The 24331-nt window shown below is 37.2% G+C and overlaps 1 protein-coding gene across 2 annotated transcripts in view; it reads left to right on the forward strand.

The window, feature by feature from the left end:
- The window catches only part of Gabrg2 (gamma-aminobutyric acid type A receptor subunit gamma2), a 92177-nt gene that overhangs the window by 35538 nt on the left and 32308 nt on the right, over window positions 1-24331 (forward strand). The window lies entirely within an intron of this gene.

The raw sequence follows: 24331 nt of genomic DNA on the forward strand, positions 1-24331 counted from the left end.
TTTTTGATGCAGATCTCTACATGATATTTAGGAAGCCCATGAAGCATATTGATTTCTTGGTATTTTAGTAGCACAGATGAATATACATGTAACTGATCAATTTAAAGCAAATTGAATTTGAAATAATCTAGTACTTTATTTACTAACTTTATAAAATTAATTGCAATTATTTGTGAAAAGAAAATGTTTATTAGGTGCAAATTAATTTATTCCTTTTAGGGAGTATGTTTCATAGTATATGGAAATGGAACCATTTTCAATAACTACAAAAGTAAATGAAGTAGACATTTTAATATTTTAAAAATACTTTTGTTAAGTCTTTAAGACTTAATATACTCAGTCTCTTCAAATCCCCCCCTTACTGCACTTTCACCCCTTCCCACCCAACTTTGTGATTACTATTTTTTTCTACCTTTTGTACCTAGTTTCTGTTGCACAATTAATGTTGGAATTGTGATCTCGTCTAGTGTATAAAGTTAGTCTATCAGAGTTACCATCATAAGACAAGCAAACAATACCAAAACTCCCAAATCCTCCTCTACCAGAGGCTATCAAATTTTACTAACTCCTCAGTTAAAGAATTATGTATTTACCTCTCACCCTCTATGTTGGGATTTCTTCTGGATGAAGCTTGCAGAGTCCTTATGCATGCAGTCGCTGTTACAGTTGCTGTGAATTCATATGTGCATCTGGATTATTGTGTCTGGAAATCACTGTTCGGTTTAATTATTTTATACTGGCTTCATAACTGGTTAAGATAACATGCTTTGCATTTTGTATAGACCCGTCTTGTCACAACTGCATCAGGCATTGTCTATAGATACTGTGACATTATCTGAAACTCTTCTGGGACCAATTTTCCCAATTGCTCCATATTTATTAAAAGAACTACTCACTGAGAGTATGTGTATATGATATATACATATATGTACCTATTATACATAAAGTGATACTGGCATTAGAGAGCTGTCAATCATGAATGTAGCTAAAACTGTATTTTGTTAAGCCATGGCATTAAGTTATTAAGAGAGGCTGAAAGTCAATATGTTTTATATAAAGTATCCTGACTTTTAATGGCAGTGTGGTCTGAACAAGAAAAATTTACATACACTCATGTTTGAATAATTGGTTCCCAGTTAGTTGAAGTGTTTAGGAAGGATTGGAAGGTGTGGACTTGCTGAAGGAAGTATGTGCTTGCTAGTTTTATGTCAACATGACAAAAGCTATCTGAGAGGAGGAAATCCTAACTGAGAAAATGTTTCAGTAGGATTGGGCTGTAAGCAAGATCTCAGGACATTTTCATAAGTGATAGATTTTGGAGGGCCCAGCATAATAATGCTTTTAACATCCCTAGGCTAGTGATCCTGTGAGCTATACAAAAGCCTGCTAAATGAGCCATGGAGAGTAGGCCAGTAAGAAAGACTCCACAGGCTGTCCATCCCTGCCTCCAGGTTCAAAGCCTAATTTGATTTCTGGCCTCTGCTTCCCTCAAGGGACTTTGATTCAGGATATCTAGCCAAATAAACCCTTTCTTTCTCAACTTGGTTTTTGTCATGATATTTTGCCACAATAGTAACCCTAACCAATACAAGCTGTATCATCATCTGTACACTGTCAGATTTCAAAAGCCTACAGCACTACAGTTAGCTCTGCCTTGTGACTGTGTGTCAATATTCAAACTCCCAGTGACTGTACCGGTGCCCTGCCTGAGTGCTTGTTCTCACACTCCCCATGACGATGGTCATCTTCTAACACTGTAAGCCCCCAACAAATTCTTCTATAAAAATGTGTTGGTCACAGTGTTATTGCACAGTAATATAAAAGTAACTAATATAAATGCTATGATTTATTTTTTCAAAACTCTCTGTGGGAGAAAATTTGATATATTTTGAAATGAGGATCATTTCCTACGTGTAGTATGTTTGAACTCTGAAAAGTCGAATGTGGTCTCTGTGCAGAGTATTCAGTGCTACTATATCAACTTAAATATGTCCCAGTTTCAGACATCAACATTAGGTTCTCGCCATGCTATCAATTATTTTAAGGAAAGACTTTGAATTATATACCTAAGTGTTAATCAGATTTCCTATAGTTCCTTTTTGCAAAATTCATAGGACATGATTTTTGTATTGAGTTATTTGGAAGGTACTGTCTCTATTACTCAGAGATGAAAAAAAAAAACAGGAACTAAGTCAAACTGAAATTTCAAAATCAGCCTTCAGCATACCATTTTCCAAACTACAGAAGCATCTGACCCTTGCATGTCTTTCATCACTGACACATTTATTCTAAAGATTCTTTTGTTTTGGAAAAGCAAACAAAGAGGCTGAAACAGTGCTTGAGTGCATGGAGAAAGGTAGCCTTCTGTTCCTTCACTCACAGGGATTCTGATCATCATGTACTAGAACATCTTTTTTCCATTTGGTTCAAGCTGAAAAACAAATCAAGACTACCTTTGAACTAAAACTTCCCATATATAAAAGTAATATAAAAATATTCTCCAGTGCTTATCTCTTCCAGAAAGAGAAACTGGGATTAAGTTCTGCTGGATATTCACATTTTTATTTTTGTACCAACACCCTAAAACAGCAGCCACAAACTCATGACTAGCATGCTTTTCGTTTACTCATTTTGTTTCAGCAAGATGTTCAGCACAAATAACAGAAGAAAAAGGCTGATGTGCATCATAAATTCCTAGTATAGTGACTTGGAGACTGCCTAAGGGCATTTATTAAGACAAATATACAGAAGAGACTCCAATCACTTTAAATGTGGTAAGAATTAGCAAAATCCCAGGATAGCATTACTCTCTCTAAGAAAGTCACAGTGAAGCTACAGGGAGGGTGAATGCTAGAGTTGTTACAATAACTTCTCTTCATGAAACTGAACTTCATGTGGAATTTAGTGGTGGGGGGCGAGGTTTAACAGTCACCATTTCATTCTACTCCTTGCTATCCTTTTAAAAATGTGTGTTTCCTGTGCATTTCTATTTGAATGGCCTCATTGAAAATACAGCCTGAGCTGAAAACTAGCACCAATACCAACAGGGCACCTCGAGGCTTGTGACAATATTCTGATTGGTGGTGGTGCACACCTTTAATCCCGGCACTCTGGAGGCAGAGACAGGTGGATCTCTGTGAGTTTGAGGCCAGCTGGGTCTACAAAGTGAGTTCCAGGACAAGTTCCAAAGCTACACAGAGGGACCCTGTCCCGAAAAAAATTCTAGAAAATCCAGTACAAAAGAACTGGTGAAAAGTGTGGCGAGACTCAAGAGAGCAGTTAGACAGATGTAGAGCAAGCAAGGAGGAACGGAAAGCATCATGAACCTGATGATTTCAGAGCATAGTCAAAAGCAACTGGAAGACCAGTGTGTTCTCTGCAATTTTGGTTAGAGGAGGAGGTTTATTGAGTAATTAGGAGAAAAGTGACATATCAAAGCTAGAATGTTCCAGGTTCATATCAAGCTAACATCACAAATGCCTAGCGTGTTCCCATAGCTGATGACACCCAAGTTGCTGGAGATGAGCGTTGTGTATGACTCTAATGATGTTGCTCATTTATAGAATGTTGGGAAACTGTGTGGGAAGACAGGGCACAGTGACTCCTGGTTCATCATATTTGAAGCTGGAGCCCTTTTCTCGGTATTACTTTTCTTTAAATTAGATTGCTGAACAAGCTAAATGAACATTTTTTTTTAATTAGCAAAAGTAATATGTCAGAAGCAGTTAGTATGAACAGGGGTTACTATAAAGTATAATAAACTATGTTAATATTATATATATATATATATATGTGTGTGTGTGTAGGTGTGTGCATTTATGCTAACAAAACTGAGTATGTTGAAGGAGAAGGCAGAATGTACCACAGCTAGCACTGAAGCTTATACGTGTCCTTTTTATAAACAAGATACAGAAGTTTGTATAGGAAAGAATTCCTCCCTAGTTAAGCCATCGCCTCTTCATAGTCCTCGAATTTACCTCCCCAGTCATCTTATTTACTATCAGTACCTCTGTGCCTTCCCTTGAGCGGAATATTTTCCAGGTGGTAAATTAGTGTAGCACTTAGTGCCTTCACTTCAGTCACTTTTTCATCCCGAGGCCTGATCTAACAACCCTCTGTCCGAACCCCATCTCTTCCTGACGGTTCATTATCTGACAACAGCACCACCATGGCCCCTGTGAGCCAGGCATGAACACTCAGAGTCATGTCTCTGCCTCCCACACCTAATGAATCATGAAGGCTCCTGTGCCTCTGAAATCTCTTGTGTAACTGCCCTCCTTTCTGTTGCCATTGCCACTGTCCTAGTTCACAAATTTGTCTGTTCTTATCTGGACTATGTCTGCAGCTTATTAAGGCATGTCCCTGCTGCCAGCCGCTCTCCTCCAAGGTGTGTGCCTTGTAAATTAAAAGGAAAGCAGCAGAACTTCTTGAAAGCTACCAACATGCACCTGCAGCACCTGCATTCTCTCTCTGTGCAAACAGCTTATAGCAGTTCCCTGAATGGCAAAGTTAACTACAATTACCAACAATGCTGATATCACAGTCAATGACTTTGAGGATTTATTTGTGAGGATTGCATCCACTTAAAGGGCATACATTTAATAGGCCTGCTCCCAGACACATGCTTTTCCTTACTTATTACACTATTTTGTTCCCCTGTTGGTGCTATGAGACCCCACTGGACAAAGCCCAGCATATGTCAGGAATGAAGCAAATTCAATTAAACTCACACTATTATTTCTAGTATTTAAGAAACCAGCCTCCTCATGCCATTTCCAGCATTGTTTTCTGTAGTTTCTCAGCTTATCACAAAACTCACCTGAAAATGTATGCCCAAAATGATATTGCCTTTACTATGTTCACATTCAATCTTAATTCCCTTTATATCTAATAGAACTTTTTAATTCACAAACAGTTTTTCAGAAAACACATTTCTTTTATTCGTTTAGTGTATGTGTGCATGGGCCACAGTGTGACAATTATAACACATAGGAGTTAGTTCTCTCTTTTTCACCATGTAGGTCCTGAAAGATCAGACTCTTATAATACTGAACAATATCTCACAGGCCCCACCAACAACATCTTATTTCTGAGACTCTCAATTTTTAAACAAATGCCTTATTCTCCTTCACGCTTTTACTGGTGGTTACACCAGAACAGCCTGGAACCTTCAGTGCCAGTGTGAACCCTTAGGTCCTGACCACTTAATTTCCAAACTAGCTTCACTTCTTAGTATTCATGTAATTTTTTTCTTAGAAATCCTTTAACACATCTTAAGTCAACATCACCACTGTCATGGAATTGCTGTAGGCATGAAATTGGGTGTTCTAGTTAACATTAAAACACAAGAAGCAAACAAAACAAAACAAAAACCTGGGACACTGGGGAGATGATTCAGGGGGTAAGAATCCTTTCTGCATAGGCACACAGCCATGAATTTGAATTCCTAGCACTCACATGAAAAAGAAAGGCAAGTGAAAAATGACTGCAGTGTTCTGGCTTGGGGGAAGTGCTTGTAGATGAAAGGAAATTCTATTACTCTTACCAGGATTACCATAACTAATTATTAAAATCTCATCAACTTCCCTCCTGAGATTCTGTTATCCTGTGTGAACATACCTGCTGCTTTATTTAACATAAGACATTTTATACTCAACCTTTGACCTTTCAGGCCACCAAAGCTGACAATTACTTTGATAAAACTATATCTTCTTCATCAGTTAAAATAATACAGAATTCAGTGTTGAATTTTCTCCATGTTCAGTGTTTAAACCAGCAATTAATTCTTTGTGCTCTTATTATTCCTACTCATAGAATTTGGCCATCAAATTCTCTGCATTACTGTGTGTGTGTGTGTGTGTGTGTGTGTGTGTGTGTGTGTGTGTGTGTACTGAGCAGAACTTTGTTCTCCACACTCTGAGATGGAAACATGAACAAAGGATTTCATAGTGGATATTGATCCTTGGGACCTAAATGCCTTCATAGTGAACCAAGAAGAAAATCCTCATACCCTCCCTTCTAGGAAACCTTCCACTGTTGTTCTTAATGCATCTGAAACACTTGTTGCATGAAGTTCCTTCATAACTTTTTGTCAAAAATTGCAGATTAGTTATTTTTTCCCTCCTCTGCTGTTCTTCAGGAAGTTTTTGAGCTCAGACTTAGAGTTACCTAAATGGGCATGGCTAAACTGTGAGTTGGCATCATCCTGTAGCCTAGGATCCTGGACTGAGTAATAGCAATAACAATAACAACAACAACAACAGCGACAACAACATCAACAACAGTACTGCTACTACACATAATAATAATAATAATAATAATAATAATAATAATAATAATAATAATAATAAATAATGTTATTGAGCTGAGCATCAGCATTCACTAGTCTCTGCTTCCTGAGAGTGGATGAATGTGATCCGCTACCTAAAGGGCCTGCAAACAGCACTTACCCACTGTGTGCTAAGCCAAAATAAATTCTTTGTTATTTTGATTTTTGGTCTGGTATTTTATCACAGTGACCAGAAAATATATAGATATATTTCTTTCTTAACTTCTTTTGCAATAAATTCAAACATACGAAAGTTAAAAAAATCTGTACCATTAAATGGATCTTCACTTTTATCAGCTATGATAAATAGACCCCAATTTAGATATAATGGCTTATAGATCAGGCTCTTGCTTGCTATATAGAATTATGTGCTATTTATTCTTGATCCTCAAACCTTGTACATCACCCCCTACCATGCATTACTTTTCTCTATGAGCAGACTCATAGGATGACCTGGTCTACCGTCTCTGCTTATGGCAACTTTACTACTTGGTATTAAGTTCAAATGCAACCTTTTATATATACGTTCATTTACATACAATCTCTAAATACAAATCAAAGTTTCCAACTGGAGGTTAATTTAGATTGCTAAGGAAATTAAAGAAACCAAAGGATTGCTGAAGTGAACTAAATATTGAGTGGAGAGGCAAGAAATAAATTCAAAGACAAAAGTTAATAAGGTTTTCTTTTATTAATTAAGGTAAAAGAGGAGAGAGGACTGAATGGAAAATAGCAGCAGTAACACTGGTACAGTAGTCTTGGTATTTCTGAGATTTTGTGAGTCATGGATCTATTTTAATCAATACTAAAATTCCCAAAGTGCTCAAATAGTAACTTGCTATCTTAGAATAAACTGGCTGATGACGGCACAACAATGGATTTTTATTTTATTTTTAAACATCAATTGAAAATGTTAAAATTCATTTCATTTGAGGGAAATATTAAATAATGCAACTTGCTGTTGGCCTGGAGCAGCCTGGAAAGCTGTTCATCTTCCAGACTGAAAATTCTGAGTCAATGTTTCAAAGCCCTTCTCCTGAGCACGCCACAATTTCTGCTGTAACCAAGGATATGCCCCCCCCCCCAACCCGTTGTGTAAATGTAGAAGTTGCTTTCTCCATAGGTAGAATATTTTTCAAAACATTTTTCTCTTTTTCAGAGTTTTCAGTGTGATTTTGAAAACAAATCAAATGCAAGCAAACGTACAGACATGTAGGTGCTGAGTGTAAGATAAATGACAATTTCCACCCCCCTTTTCAAAGTTGATAACAAAATGGTAATTTTCTATTAGCTGTAATTCTGAATTATTCACGTTGCATCTTCCATTGTGTGCTTGAATTTTAAATCCTGGTGTTGTTCTGATAGTATTTGGAACCTTCCTGGAAGTAGATTTCTAGGGGTGAAGGACAAGTACTTCTAGAAGTCTCATGACATCCAAAGATAATTGTTTGGGTTCAAGGGGACAGGTGTGATTGTGTGAGCTCTGCTTGTGCTTCCTTGGCAAATGGAGTTGCATGCTCCAAGGAAGATAAACCATGACCAGAAACTAGGAAGGGACAAGAAGTTTTACAATGGTTTAACATCTGGGAATTGTGATCAATACAATTTTATTTCTACAAGTCTCCAAGGAAGATAATCACTGTTTTCCTATTTGATAAATATAGACAGAAACTTACAGCTTTAAGTATTCTGCTCAAGGGTACTCAATGTAGTTATTTATCAGACCCATGGGGTTTCACCCATGCCACTCAATAGCATATTCCATGAAGAGACAGATTGACTTAAAAAGAAACTTATTGTGGAGTTTAGAATAGCTAAGGATGGCTAATGTTACAGATACATGCCTGAGTGTCAGAAATGACCTATGACCACTTATGACCATTAGTAACATGCTAAGCTTTTACGTTCTACCTTAGGGTAGTAACTGTGTTCAGAGAGAGTAAGCATTGTAACACAGTTAATTTAATGGTATTTTGACACATCTAGAAATATATTTACAGCCAATGTGATATTATTTAGTTGTTAAGGAAATATTAACTGCCATAAGAAATCTGGGAATCCATTGTATTTATATAAATTTGTTCCTTGAAGAAAAATATAATTTGAATAATTATAACAGCATTATCATGAGAACTAAATAAAATAAATATAAGAATGAATCTCTTATTTTAGCAGTAGGTGGAGACCAACAGGTTGGGGTATAAAAATGTATTCAGATTATTCTCTAAGTCACTTGAAATCTTAAGGATACATTAGTGTAAGTAGATTAAACTAACAGCCAACAGATGTCTCTAAGACATCTGCTGCTGTGAAATAAATATAAAACCTCAAATGATTTTCATATTCAAGACTGAGTGTACAGAGTCAGTCCTTTACCCACAAATGAATCTGTTTCCTTTTATTCTATTTTCTGTGAAGGAATAATTCCTTTGTCTAAAGTCTGTATTTATAGAATATGGTGTTCAATATTATACATCTAAAATTTTAAACATTTTACACATCAAAAAGAACAAATTCTTAATGAAAAACAGTATTTTTATTTTATTCATTGAAAGGAGATTTCTGTGAAAGTCAGAACATTTTGCCTTTCCTAAGAGCTTGAAAGAATTTTCTTTGTTATGTGTGTGTGTGTGTGTGTGTGTGTGTGTGATGTGTCTTTGTATTTATTTTCCATCGCTGTGATAAAATACTTCAGAAGATCTACGTACAAGAAGAAAGCATTTATGCCACCCCCCTTTCAGACTCTTCAGTCCATGGCCACTTACGCCTGTTGTCTTGAGTGAGTATTTAGGGAGGATGTCATAGTGGGAGCACAGTCTGGAATATTGTACTCTCTTCTCTTTGTGGCATCTGGGTAGAAGAGAAGTGGCCAGGTCCCAAAGTGCCCTTCAAGAGCACACCCACATGACCCAGTTTCATAACAGTAGGTGTCATCTCTTCAGGGTCCCTTCGTCCCTCAAGAGTAGCACAGACTGAGCTTTGGAGAGAAATTCTGATGCAAATATACTAAAAGTACAACAATTACAACTAGCATAGACATTTAGCATAGATATGCAATATCTTTCATCTTCCAATTCACCCTCCATCCACTCCAAAATTATAACGTATCAAAAAGTACATTTTCAGGATACACTAGGATGTACCTTCACCTTATATTTCACTTTTTAGCCCATGCTCAACATACAGACTTTGCCCATTAGTATTTTACTACAAGATTTAGCAAGTGACACTTGCATTTATGAATGGTGGAATATAAGAAAATGTGGCATTTCCAATAAGATACAATAATTTCAAATTATACATATGAGCTTGTAGCTCCCAAACATGATTTCTAATCTGCCTACACTTATGTGACTAGCAGAGCCCAACACTTTCATTTTTTTTTTCAATTATATCATTTGTTAACAGCTGAAGGGTGAAGAGCTCTGAATCATGAACTCTGTAATAGCTCCTTGTTAAAGAGATAGCAAAACCAGGTGCAACAATTGTAATGCCAAGCAATCACAGTTACTTGGTTGGTATTTCTCCCTAGCATATTTGTGACTAAGAGTTAAATTAGGTTATTGCAAAGTGTAAGATTTTAAGGATCGGTGGCAATTGTAGCTTTACTCAGAAAGAAATCAGTACAAAGAGGTAAAGTCAGAGAGGTAGGGAAGTTGCAAACAATTAGCAAGCTCCTATCTAGAACAGAGTAGCCATGACCAGAGTAGGGTTTTTATTTCAGTGAACTGGAGAAGAAGAAAGTTTGTAGGGACTTCATAATAAACGTTCTTACATCTTAAATATCTGAACCCAGTTTCCACAGGCACACAGGTAGAGAAGAGTCATAACTGCCTCAACATGAAGAGTATCAAAAGTTCATTTTACCCAAATCTTCAGCATGACTTAACCTTGTTTCTCAAAGGTATTGACTTCTTTTCTGATCAAATGTTCCCTGATTTCTGGAAAACAATATCAACCAGTACTATTATTTAAAACAAGGGGAAATTAAACATAATGAATCTGCAAGTGCCAGCACATACATTTTGAAAGAAGTATGATTGTTTGTTAAAGAACAATGAGAGTTCATCACAGAACAACATGTTAGGAAATAAATGTGAAAAACACCCAAACATGATGTGCCTGCAAATAGGCACTGAAATGGCTCTCAAGGAAATGACAGAGCCTATTCATCCTAGATACCACACCATTTTCGCCTTCATGCTTGGGATTATGTATCATGAACATCTAACACTAACAACTAAATTGACTTTAATTTCAGTAGACTTCCTGTTGCTATCCACATTCACGGGAGATAGAGGTTAGATAAAAATAGGGACTCGCAGTGCTATGCACAGCCATCTGTGCCTACAGGCATTGTGTTGTCTTCCAGGCTTCCATGTAAGCAGCTCAAAGCTTTGCTGCTGTTTTTCTGCATAATACTGATCAGCAGTCTTGCATAGCCAATTAAGAAAGTCTTCTTGTAGTGTTCTGAAGATCTACGGCATCTGTGACAAAATCCCACCATTTATTTTCTACAATGCACTGTGACAGCTGGTGTAGGGAAAACAGTATAAATTCTGTTTAAGGCTTGTCGTTTTAATCATACCACCATATGGTTGAATGACCTTGAATACATCATTTTCTGTTTAAGGTGAAAAAATTGTTGAACTTGTGTTTGCAGAAAGATGTATCTATTTACTTACCTAGCTTGCAATTTGTTTATTTCTTACTATTCTGGCATAGTTTTATTTCTGTTTATAAATCTGTCTCTGTAAGTTTCCAGTTTGTATTCTGTCCCTCCCTCCCCCCTCTCAAGATCTATTCCATGCTAGAATAATAGAATTAGTCTGCAAGCCTAAACCAGACTAGATCATAAATAGCAAGTAATATTCAAAAGTCTTGTAGCTTAAAGGTAAAACATTTTATGTTAATTTTTCTGTATCATTCTATGGAATGACATATTTATTGCCAAAGTGGAATACTATAAAACAAAGTGAATGTGAACGACTCTACTCTGAAACTAGAAGACATTTTAGCAGAGAGTCTGTTGGCTAGAGAAGAGCCCCCTGGCAAGACGGATGTAAATGAAATGAGAAGTGCAAGCTGGGCACACAAAGGACCACCAGGCAGGCCATTCTGCGATGGACTTTGGAGAAATTGGTATCAGATCCTTTGAGTTACAGGATCATAAAAAAATATTACAGTGATAATACCCTTAGAGCTATAAATGGTCTCTAGACAGGCCACATATGAAGGATTAGGGAGGCAGATTTTATTCATCCCTTCTCACGAAGTCCTCACTAGGAGTATTAGTCCATTCAGTAAGATCTGCAGCTTTCAAAAAGATTCCATCCACTCAGGATAAATAAGATGGATCCTCATAATACATTGGAGGAATCAAGTCATTTGCGGGTCCTTCTTATTTTCAGTTTCTGTTTGACTTCAAATCTTAAGGTCACATGTCGTTATCAATTACCCTTGAAAAAAGGAATTTATAACATGCTGTTAGAGAAAATAGAGTATATGAAAAAAATGTCTGTCAGACTCAGAATCTTCACTTTGCACAGAGAAACTTGGGGTCAAGAAACCTCACTTGGTCAAGGACTTCTTATTCATATAAAATCAGCTTCAGACAGAATAAGTAAAAATACATGATGTTAACATGAATATCATCATACAGTGAAGAGAAAAGTCACATGTTATGAACATGGGTAGGTTATCCATGGTGAAGGAACTGTTGAGATAGCTTTATTAATTACAATGAAAAACAAGTTTGTATGTATCATACTGTGATAAATTCAATTTTACAGTCATTAATCAGTGTTAACATGAGATAATGACCTAAAATTATCTTCTCCTCAGTAGGAGGGAATACTTCAATATAATCCAATATATAATGGTCAAAACTGTATCGGCGTAAATGAATGCAGACAGAGTGTAAAAATATATATATATATAGCTTTAATGGCGAAATAGACTTACAGAACCACCGTTCCCGCGGAGACCAGGAAAGCAGAAGCGAGAAGCTCGGAGCTTGCTCGCCAAATTTATAGGCAGACATTAGCCCGAGGCGAACACGCCCCTTAAGGGGCGGGACTTATCCCTACATCTCCCCTTTTTGTCTAAATAAGACAGAACTAAACCAAATACAACTACATACAATAACAACAAATAATAAATACAACAAACAATATTGAGAACAAAAGCTTTGCTAAACTTTCTATCTCAAGAAGTCCAAATAATGTAAAGAGTAACTACAATTATATAATCTTCAACTCAGTCAAAGATCTGAGAAGGGAATAAACACTACTCAACAAACGAGATATATCCAAAATGTGCAACAATTGACAGAGACAACTGACTACCTGGGCAATCACCCAAAGTCTCGTTTGCAACATTGAGTCAACCAATTTTGGCTAAGGCCTAACATAACTGACATACCATTATTAAAGGCAAGGAACTTTTCAAAACTATCTTACCCTCTCTTGGCAGGATATGACAGTCCTGTTTTATCCATTGATGCACGCTCTGTATCTCTGTCAGTGGTTGAGGTATGGGCATTTCTTTGCCCAAAGGCCAGTTCTGCCAAATAGAAAGGCTCCAGATGGAGTGTTTTTGGTGCTCAACATTCTCTCGGGAATAGAGCGGTGTTGCCAGGAGCAATTGTGTCTCACTATCACGAAACTCTGAGTTAGATTAAAGGCCATTTTCTACAGCTCTTTGAAGAGGTTGAAGATTATCTATCTATACTGAGTATAATCTCTATATATCTAAAGAACCTGATTAGTCTAATTATAAATGACAAACTTAGATGACAATTAGTCTATATAATTCTCAATATCTATCTAACTTAAAGACTAAGACAATAAACGACTGTGAAACAAATGAGGACAATGACCTCCAAATATAAACAATGTACAAATATACATTGCAGTAGGTAAATATATATCAATACACAAATATTATATAAGTATCTTAATCAGAGGTAGAAATGTACACTGCAATGTGGTAAATATATACAATATATATATATATATCAATACAATATATGTCAATATATAAAAATGTTTTAAACAGAGGTAGAAACATGCATGTGTACAATAGTCAATATAATTTAACTTTGTATCAATATACAAGAATCTATACCAATATATTTGTCTATTATCCCATCATCCCTCTTTTTTTTTTTTTTTTTTCAAAATGATCCCTGAGCTTATAAAATTCCTCCCCCAACCCTCAATCATATACTAATTATAATCAACCCCTAAATGATGTCCCTAAACCCAAGGGCAAACTTTACTGGGAGAGGGGACGTCGTTCTCTAGAATTACTTCCAGCTGTCATAGGGGCGACGTTCTTTCTGGGGGATCCTGTGAAAGTAAAATGATGGTTAAATTTCAAGATAATGTCTTTTAAAATTGCAAATAGTCTCTGAGTATTTTCGTGCAGGTCTGGCCAAAATGTTGTATAAGATGTGCACCATTTCAGCTAACCAAGTTGGAACTGTCTTGTGCAGCTGGTACCAAAAGCAGGTCTTGTAGTAGCGCTATCAGTATCATGACGTCATATCAACCAGGTGGAGTTGTTGTTATGGGGCCCCATCTTCTTCCTGGAAACTTCAAATGTCACTTCAGGAAAAACTCATTGTTCATTATGAAAAACTTAAACATTAATCATATAGACATATATATATATATATATATATATTCAATGAAAGACATGATAGATATATTCAATGAAAAGTATGATAGATATGAAGAAAAGCAAAGATGTTTTCTAAACTCATATTTCTTTCTGTCCCATATCATGGCTCTTGACATGAGACAGAAACTCCAGAAACTCTGGGTTTTTCTCTTACTAACAGGCTTGGAATTGGAGAGGGACTGAGCCAGAGTCCAACTTCAAAACCAGCTTTATAAATTTAGAAATATGGTTTAATATTACTTACACAACCCATTCAGTTTTCTTGATATTTCCTATTGGGCAGGTATTTTTCCATCTGTCAGTATCCAAACTTCCAGGGTCCCTTGAATTTCTCAAAGATGAGTGTTTTCCTGTGGAGATAAGAACAGAACCCTGCCCCCATTCTATATGTTTTTCTTACCACCTGTATGAATATCATCGTTGTGGATGAGTTGTCATTTCTCCTTTCCAAGAGGTTTCTCCTCTTCAAATCGAAACTTTATTAATTTTGATGGTATCCACAATTTTTCTTCTCCTGTGGAAACAAGAGCAAAACCCCTTCCCCAACGTAGCACATCTCCTGGCTTCCACTGAGAGGTCAGCACATCTTTGAAATAAATCGGTTGATTTAGTTCAGCAGACTTTTCCATTATCCAATGTCTTTCTGCTGCTGTCGTTCCTTTCTCATTAGCGTTAAGAAAATTCAAGGTTAATAAAGCATTATGTAATCTATTTCTGGGGGTATTTTCAGTCCCTTTCTGTTTGTTCAGCATATCCTTTATAGTACGATTTGATCTTTCTATAACTGCCTGACCTGTAGGATTATTTGGTATACCTGTAATGTGTTTTATATTATAATAATCAAAAAAGCGTTTCATTTTCTTAGATACATATGCTGGACCATTATCTGTCTTTATTTGCGCAGGTATACCCATGATGGCCATAACTTCCAATAAATGTGTGATTACTGAATCAGCCTTTTCTGAGCTCAGGGCAGTAGCCCATTGAAAACCTGAATATGTGTCTATGGTGTGGTGTACATATTTTAATTTGCCAAATTCTGCAAAGTGGAACACATCCATCTGCCAGATTTCATTCCTTTGGGTGCCCTTTGGATTAGCCCCTGCAGGCAGTGGCGTTTGGTTATAGAAAGAGCAAGTAGGGCATTTCTTTACAATCTCCTTAGCTTGTTGCCATGTAATTGAAAACTCTTTCTTCAAACCTTTGCTATTAACATGATGTTTTTTATGAAATTCAGAGGCTTGTAGCACACTACCAATCAATAATTGATCAATTTCTGCATTACCTTGTGCTAGAGGACCTGGCAGACCCGTATGGGATCGGATGTGTGTTATATACATAGGGCAAAGCCTGTTCCTGATCAAATCTTGAACCTGGAGGAACAATGAGGTTAGTTCAGTATCATCAGGTATAAATTCAGCAGTTTCAATATGTAAAATAACTCTTTCTGCGTATTGTGAATCTGTAACTATATTAATAGGTTCTTTAAAATCCCTTAGCACCATAAGAATGGCATATAATTCCGCCTTCTGGACAGAAGTATACGGACTTTGTTCCACCTTATCCAAGTCTTCTGATTTGTAACCTGCCTTCCCTGATTTATTGGCATCAGTATAGAATGTACGGGCTCCAGTTATTGGAGCATCACGGACGATTCGAGGAAGAATCCAAGAAGTTCTCTTTATGAAGTTAAGCCGCTTGCTTTTTGGATAGTTGTTATTAATGTCTCCCAAAAAATTAGCACAAGCTCTTTGCCATGGTTCATTATCTTCCCATAATTTCTTTAGTTCATCAGCAGTGAAAGGCACTATAATTTCTGCTGGGTCTATGCCTGCTAGTTGACGAAGTCTCAGCTTGCCTTTTATAATTAACTCAGAGACTTTTTCCACATAAGTTTTCAGTTTCTTACTTGGTTTATGTGGTAAAAAGATCCATTCCAAAATAATATCATCTCTCTGCATTAAAATTCCTGTAGGAGAAATTTTTGATGGTAGTATGACGAGAATACAATCGAGCTCTGGATTCACCCTGTCCACATGTGCCTGTTGTAATTTTTCCTCAATCATTGTCAGTTCCTTTTCTGCTTCAGCTGTTAATTCTCTGGGACTGTTTAAATCTTTATCACCATCCAAGGTTTTGTTCAAATGAATTATTAAATCAGGTGTTATTCCAATAGCTGGTCGTAGACTGGAAATGTCTCCTAACAGTCTTTGAAAGTCATTAAGAGTCCGTAGGCGATCTCTCCTAATTTGTGCTTTTTGTGTCTTAATTTTTTGCAAACCTATTTTATAACCTAAATAATTAACAGAATCTCCCTTCTGAATCTTTTCAGGAGCTAATTGCAATCCCCATTTAGGTAAAAGTATCTTTATTTCTTCAAACAGTCTGTTCAAGGTATCCATGTTTGAATCGGATAACAAGATGTCGTCCATGTAATGGTATACTATAGATTTGGGAAATTTCTTGCGTATTATTTGCAATGGTTGGTTCACAAAATATTGGCACAGGGAAGGGCTATTTAACATACCCTGGGGGAGAACGGTCCAGTGGTACCTCCTCGAAGGTTGAGAATTGTTGTAAGTAGGCACTGTGAATGCAAATTTTTCTCTATCTTCTTTTTGCAAAGGTATAGTGAAAAAACAATCCTTTAAATCAATAACTATGAGAGGCCATCCTTTTGGTAATAAAGAGGGCAAAGGAATTCCAGATTGCAGAGGGCCCATAGGTTGAATAACCTTGTTGATGGCCCTGAGATCTGTCACCATTCTCCATTTACCTGATTTTTTCTTAACCACAAATACAGGAGAATTCCAAGGGCTGGTAGACTCTTCTATATGTCCAGCATCTAATTGTTCTTGTACCAGCTGTTCTAAAGCCTGTAACTTTTCCTCAGCTAAAGGCCATTGCTTTGTCCATATTGGTTTCTCAGTCAACCATTTTAGAGGCAAGGCTGTTGGTATCTCTGAAGGGACATCAATTGCTTGTTCTTGTACAGCCCGAATGGCCGGTTTTCTCCGTTTGTAATATCTTTTAATATTATTCTCAGAAATATAGGCTCTAGATTTAGCAGGAATGTTAATTTCAGTATTCCATTGTTGTAATAGGTCACGACCCCATAAATTCATTGCGATATTGGCTACATATGGCTTTAATTTTCCTATTTGTCCCTCTGGCCCTATACATTCAACCCATCTCGTGCTCTGCCTTACTCGAGATAGGGTTCCAATTCCCAGGAGCTGAACATTTACATTCTGAAGAGGCCAATACGGATGCCAAGATTCTGGGGTAATGATACTTACATCAGCACCTGTGTCCAGCAGGCCAGTAATAAAAATGCCATTTACACACACTCTCAGTTTAGGTCTTTGATCATTTATAGAAGTTTGCCAAAACACACGTAACTTATCTTTCTGATCATTATTGCTTGTAACAGTAGGCATGGGGCTTCCTAATTGTCCTGATGAGGCACGTTCTCTGCAGAAACTGGATATGACTGAACCATGTTTGCCATGGGGGCCTGTGAGGCCCCCCCTCTCACGTTTCCCGGCTGTATCAGGTTGCCTTGTCTATCTCTTGTAGACCTGCATTCATTCGTCCAATGTCTGCCCTTTCCACATCTTCTACATAAACCTGAAGGCTGAGTCCTCCTATTTCTGTTATTTCTAGAAGATGCATTATTATTATTATTTCTGAAAGATGCATTATTATTATTATTATTATTATTATTTCTGAAAATCCGTTGTCTACAATTCCTTTTAATATGACCCATTTTTCCACAATTAAAACATTTGGTATTCTGGTGTCTCCTTTTACCATTGGAAATTGCTTCTTCTACCCATGCTTCAGTGCCATAATCAAATGTATCAACATTGAGTGTATGCAAGACCCATTCTTCCAACGGCGCTGATCTGAGCTTTAAAGGACCCAAAATCCTTTTGCATTCCACATTTGCATTTTCATAAGCCAAAGACTCAATCATTATACGTCTTGCTTCTGGGTCAGATATTCCTATTTGTACAGCCTTAGTTAATCTTTGTAAAAAGTCACTAAAGGGTTCTCTTTGACCCTGTTTAACTCTGACAAATGATTCCATTCTCTGTCCTGGGTCTTGTACCCTGTCCCAAGCCCTTAAGGCTGCTGTAGTACACATGGAGAGTGTGTTTTCATCCAAATTAGCTTGTTCCTGAGGATCAGAAAAGGGCCCTTCACCTAGAATTTGATCTAGGGAAATGTCAATTCCCTTCGCTTTTTCCTGCTGTTCTAAGAGTCTAGCCTCTTGCCTGAATAAGCATTTCCATTTCAATTGCGGTCCACTCTCGAGTACTGCAGAGCTCAGCTGGAGCCAGTCTGAGGGGGTTGCTCTGCTTGTCGTGGCCCAAGATCTTAGCATCTCTTTAACAAAAGAGGCTTGCATCCCAAAAGTCATGACAGCCTGTTTTATTTCCTTGAGATCATTCATACGCACAGGTTCCCATGTATCCTCCTTGATGACCCTAGGGTTTTTGGAACCAATCACCTTCTCTGTTGTTATTACTGGAAAGGCAGGTAGAGCTGTAGGTAGAGCTTTGTGGAAATTGTCCCGGAGAGACTTACCCACAGATGTAGTTAAAATTTTCCTTTCTACCCTTTGCTCTTCCTCATCAGAATTTAGAAATTCCTCAATCTTTTCAATTCTATTCACCATTGCTTTCTGCAATGTCTGAATCTCCTGTCCAGAATTATGTTCCAAAGCCTTCATTGAGGATTCTAAAATATGAAGTTTGTCCGTTAGAGATAACATCTCATCTTTGGACATAATTTTTATGGCATAAACCGTGCCTTCTTGTATTGACAATCTTTCCGTCAATCTGTCATAAGCTTTAGACAAAATCCGATTGTCACATTCAGCAGTTTTGATTCTCTCAGTTAATGTTTCATTTCCTACAGAAAGGGACTGAATCTTATGGTCCAGATCAGCTGTTCCCTCTTCCATAGTAATGAATTTCTCCTTAACATCAGCCTGAAGAACTTCAACCTGATTCTTGAGAAGATTGTTATCAGCCTGGAGAACTTCAAACTGATTCTTGAGAAGATTGTTGTCATTCTCAATTGTTTTTAAGCGTTCAATCTCTGCCTTAAGAATCCTGGATTCGTCTCGTAAAGACTTTATCATATTTCTATTATCAAACCATTTGGTGCCAATGAAAACTACGAATCCCAGAAGGATCCATATATGTGGGGTGATAGACACCTCTTGTAAAATCTCCCACATGGTACAATTAAAAAAATCATTAAATTCTTGAACAGTAATGTGTTCAGACATTTTATTTATAAAAGAAAATTTTTTTACCTGCAAAGATCGGTTCCTGCCAGTGGTGGTCTCTGTGTTTTTGGAGCCTGTCCTAGAACTAGCTCTTGTAGACCAGGCTGGCCTTGAACTCACAGAGATCCGCCTGTCTCTGCCTCCCAAGTGCTGGGATAGAAGGCGTGCACTACCAAGGCCTGGCAGGCCTCAAACTCACAGAGATCTGCCTGCCTCTGCTTCCCAAGTGCTGGGATTAAAGGCGTGCTCTACCACTGCCTGGCCGGCCTCAAACTTGTGATCCTCCTGCCTCTGCCTCCTTCAGCAAATCCTACCGGCGTGGGCCACCACAACCGGCCAAGTCACTTTGTAACAGACCAAATCTGACGCTGTGGCAGCTTTTGTTGCAAAACCGCAAGTACTTGAGCTTCAGGCAGTGGGGTTCAGGCAGTGGGGTTCCGCTGCAAAACTTAGCCAAGGCAGGCAGAATGGGCCTGTGTCGCCGAGTGTGTCTCGGACTTGGCACTGGGGCCGGAGTCACGAACTGAAAAACAGCACCGGGGAGGGTGCTGTGTTAGCTAGCGGGCTACCCGCTTGAGTCGGGGGCAAAATAGCCCGACGTTGGACGCCAAAATGTATCGGCGTAAATGAATGCAGACAGAGTGTAAAAATATATATATATATAGCTTTAATGGCGAAATAGACTTACAGAACCACCGTTCCCGCGGAGACCAGGAAAGCAGAAGCGAGAAGCTCGGAGCTTGCTCGCCAAATTTATAGGCAGACATTAGCCCGAGGCGAACACGCCCCTTAAGGGGCGGGACTTATCCCTACACAAAACTAATGAAAAAAACAGGTAATCTTGATGGTTTCTTTTTGCTTAATTTTTGTATATAAAAATCCTTAAGGTCTAGTAAGACTTGTATGAAATACAAATGTAGTTAATTAGTCTCAAGCAAAATAAAACACCTTACCATAGTGCATTTTAACAGTGAGATGCTTATTAAGATTCTTTCCTCCAAGGAATTTTATTTTATTTTTAAAAATAATATTATTTTATCTTTATTTTATGTATATGTATGTTTTCTCTGCAATTATGTAAAATAAGCAAGAAAGCCTACCAAATGTGTGAATGGTACCCAAAAAGTTCAGAACGAAGCACTGGACTCCTTGATGCAGAATTACAGGTTATTGTGTGGATGCTAAAAACTGAACCCTAGTCTTCTGCAAAGACAGTAAGTGCCTGTGTGTGTGTGTGTCTGTGTGTGTGTGTGTATGTGTGTATATATGTGTATGTGCCTATGTGTATACATAAAACAATACTTTTTCAATGTACACCATGCCAGTTGCATAATATAACAAACTATGAAATATTATAATCAATTTAATGACAATATTTGGAGTATTATAACTAAATCTAAACTGGCATACCCTTGAATATCGTATTTCACAAATAAGACAGTTAAAATACTTCATGAGATTACATATATAATATATACATATATATGCATACATACATATTTAAATATGACTCAAAGGAGCACTCTGGAAATAATCAAAAGGGTATAAAATTAGAAATACATCACTTTAAGTAACAAGTTTAAAGAAAAACACCAGGCTGGCTTGAAAACCTGGGCCTTCCGTTCCAGCTAAACTTATTAAGATATGTGTAAATTGGGCAAGTCCCAAAAACATCTGAGATCTCACTTTGATTATCAGATAGATAAGAATTATAGAGTTGCTAAGTGATGTAAGCATAGTAACTAAAATGCATAGAATATTTCAAATATCCTGAAAACAGATAACCACATGATCAGAATAACATTGTTTTTCACCATTTACTCTTTCAAAATTGTTTTCACATGAAAATTCCCGAAAACTGTCTGCCAAATTTAATAGATCCAAGAAAAGAAAAGTGATTCATAAATTATTGAAAGAATATCAGAGTTAATGGTTGATGCAGTGTTCTAATTCTGCTTGCTTTGTAGCTTTCCATTAAGAGAGCAGAAGGGAAGACGGTGTGTGGGGGAATGTTCCTTTAATAGCTGCCCCATAAAGTGGCTTTGAGGGTAGTGGTTAGGAAATTTGTCAAAACAATTGGAAGTGTCGGGTTTTCTGTTTGTTTGCCCAACTCAATTTATTTATTTGTTTTTTATTTATTTATTTATAAAGTGTCAGTCTCCCTGTGTATCCCTGCCTATCCTAGAGACCTGACTGGACTTGAACTTGTATAGATCCTCCTATCTCTGATTCCTGAGTACTGGAATTAAAGGCATGCATTACCATGCCCAGCTTAAGTTGATTTTTGACTCAGCCCCCACTAGCTTTGGGTGACAAATACACCCAGTTTAATATCTGATTTAATTTTCTGGCTCACATAATTAATAATACCTTATAAATTGGTCATTTAATACAAAGAAAAATGTGTAAATTGGTAGGAGCCTTGACTTTCCTAGCTGAATTCCTTTCTTTATTATAACTAAAGAATTACTTTAAGTTTATTTTTATGATGATGGTTACTAAGTGTATGACACGTGTCTGTAAGAAGGAGCGTTGTGCCAGGGGACACTTACAGAAGTGGGAGGATGCTTTTTTGATTCCAGTTCTCATCTTCCATTGGTATGATTGACCAAAACCAACTTGGGAATAAAGTATTTGGTTTACATTTCTACCTAAAAATACATCATTGAAGGAAGCTGGGAAAAGAACTGAAGATGGAACGTGTGGGCAGAAACTGAGGCAGACACCACAGAGGAAAAAAAAAAATGTTCACTTGTTTCCTTCTTCTCACTTGCTCAGCAATGGTTCCTATGCCCAGGTGTAATATATCACAGTGGGCTAATTCTCTCTGTGTCAACTAGAGATCAAGAAATTGCCTGAGACCTGCCTATACGCCAATCTAATAGAGGCAAATTCCTCAAATGAAGCTCTCTTTTGCTAGGCAATTATAGTTTTGTCAATTTGACAAAAACTTACTGTGACACATGGATTCCTAGATGAAATTCTGGGCAGCAGACTTGTAGGAGATGTACCTTTACCTGGTGAGTCATCTTACAGGCTGCTATCTGCTACAATTTTAGAAATGAAGTGTGGATAAACTCATTGATTTACATATGGCCTTCCAAATAGCTTGTAGGAACAATAGCATAAAAAAATCAATCCCCAGACTCTAATCCAATAAATTTTATTCTACTCTCCCTGCCCAGTCCCTGAACTTGGTTTCCTTTTGATAGGTGTCTATTTCATGAGAGAGTGAGACAAACTATAATAATGAAATATAAAACTCAAGAAAGCAAAACAATGACAAATACAGCTGATTGGAAAGTCTGAGTATTGATTGCTTTCTGGAGGATATTACAAGTGGTTAAGGATTTCTAGCAGTGTTGGTAATTATTAATTATTCATTGCAATGTCATGTAGTGTTGACAGATAAAACCAGTGTAAAAGATGTTAGTCCTAGCTTTCAGAATCAGGCTGCCTCTAACAATAGCCAAGTGAAGCAGATCTCTTTATCTCTTTGTGTAGCAGATTTTCACCTGTCAGTCGTGATCTCATTGATAGAATTCCTTTCCCAGAAAGCAGTAGGAAACTCCAGTGAAATAAAGATGTAAGAACTCTATATAGCATATTTAGAGTGTTCCCTCCATGAAATGTAATACCACAAATTTTTATTCTCATCATTATTTGTAAGATCTAAGGGTTTGATGTTCTAAAGTCATACTTGTGGTTATGATACCTAAAGTGCATAAATTTTGGTCCAATGAGAACTTATGGTATAAAAATAAAAATCAACAACATCAACAAAACAAACAAATAAACAACATAAAAATAATAGACCATTGTTGAAACTCCAGAGGAAGGAGGCTGAGAATGACTGAAGCGGCAAGTGGCTGTTTCTTCCACCTGGAATCCTGCAATCAGATTTTGTCATCAGGACTTTAGGGCTACGATTAGCAAAAACAGCCAGCTTGTTATCAAGGTCCCTCAAAGGGTACAATTCAGGCCTTGCCACACACATTGGGAATCATTGCTGCTAAGTGATAAAGACTAAATTCGGATAGGAAAGACAGCCGTTACTTTAAGAGACAACTATGGGAAGATAGAGTATAGATGGCCCTGGAGTTACTGCCCTTTATACCTAAAACCAATAAAGAACCTGCTGCCTACACAATTTTAAAGTAATCATTGGTATGAGAAAGAATTATCTATGTAGATTGAAAAGCAATCTCATCTCTTTTGGGAATGGAAATTAAAATTTCAATATGGAATGAAGGATGGAAGGAAATAAGAAATTAACCTCTTGAAAGACATGTAGACTGATTTAAAGCATTATCCTTTGCTCTCAAAACATCCATGGCATGATCTAGCCTCTAAGCATTGTGCAAGGGAAATCACAAAACTTCACATTAACTATAGTCTACATTATGTCTACAACCGAGAGAGATGGTGCCTATTTCTTTTTGAACTGAAAACCTAGTTGTATACTTCTCCAAGGATAATTGCTATTTATTTTCAAACTCCATAGTTATCCATTGTTGCAATAATTAATAATATATTTCTTTTTTGAGTGAATAATTAATACAGCAAATTGCCATGGCAATTTCCCCAAGAAGGCTCTCTCTATTCACAAAAAGACATGAAAGTAGATATTCATACTGTCTACCTTTCATAGATAAGAATACTGTGGCTTAAGAAAATTTTATAACAGTGCCTTCACAGCCATTAGAAAAAAATAAAGAATTTGAAATTAGGCTGTGCTCTTCATCAGAGTTTTGTTCTGCAGGATATCTTAAGAGGATGATGGTCTCCTGTGAAGGTATGTCCAGAGGGATAAGGGATGACGAGAAAGGGAAAGTTATATAAACACTTTTCAAAGCAACTATTTGCTGTAGAAACATTGCTTGTTCACAGTCTTTTCAGGGAGGTGGTTGCTTGTCAAGCTTCCAGTGGCTTGCCACAGGCTGCCCAGCAGGCAAACTCACACCCATAATTTTGCCCAGGTGTAGCTGAGAAAAAGAAAAAATAAATAAAAGGCA

The sequence above is a fragment of the Microtus oregoni genome, unplaced genomic scaffold (genome assembly GCF_018167655.1).
Source record: "Microtus oregoni isolate MIOR12 unplaced genomic scaffold, Mior012 000027F_ref0000203, whole genome shotgun sequence".
Lineage (NCBI taxonomy): Eukaryota > Metazoa > Chordata > Mammalia > Rodentia > Cricetidae > Microtus > Microtus oregoni.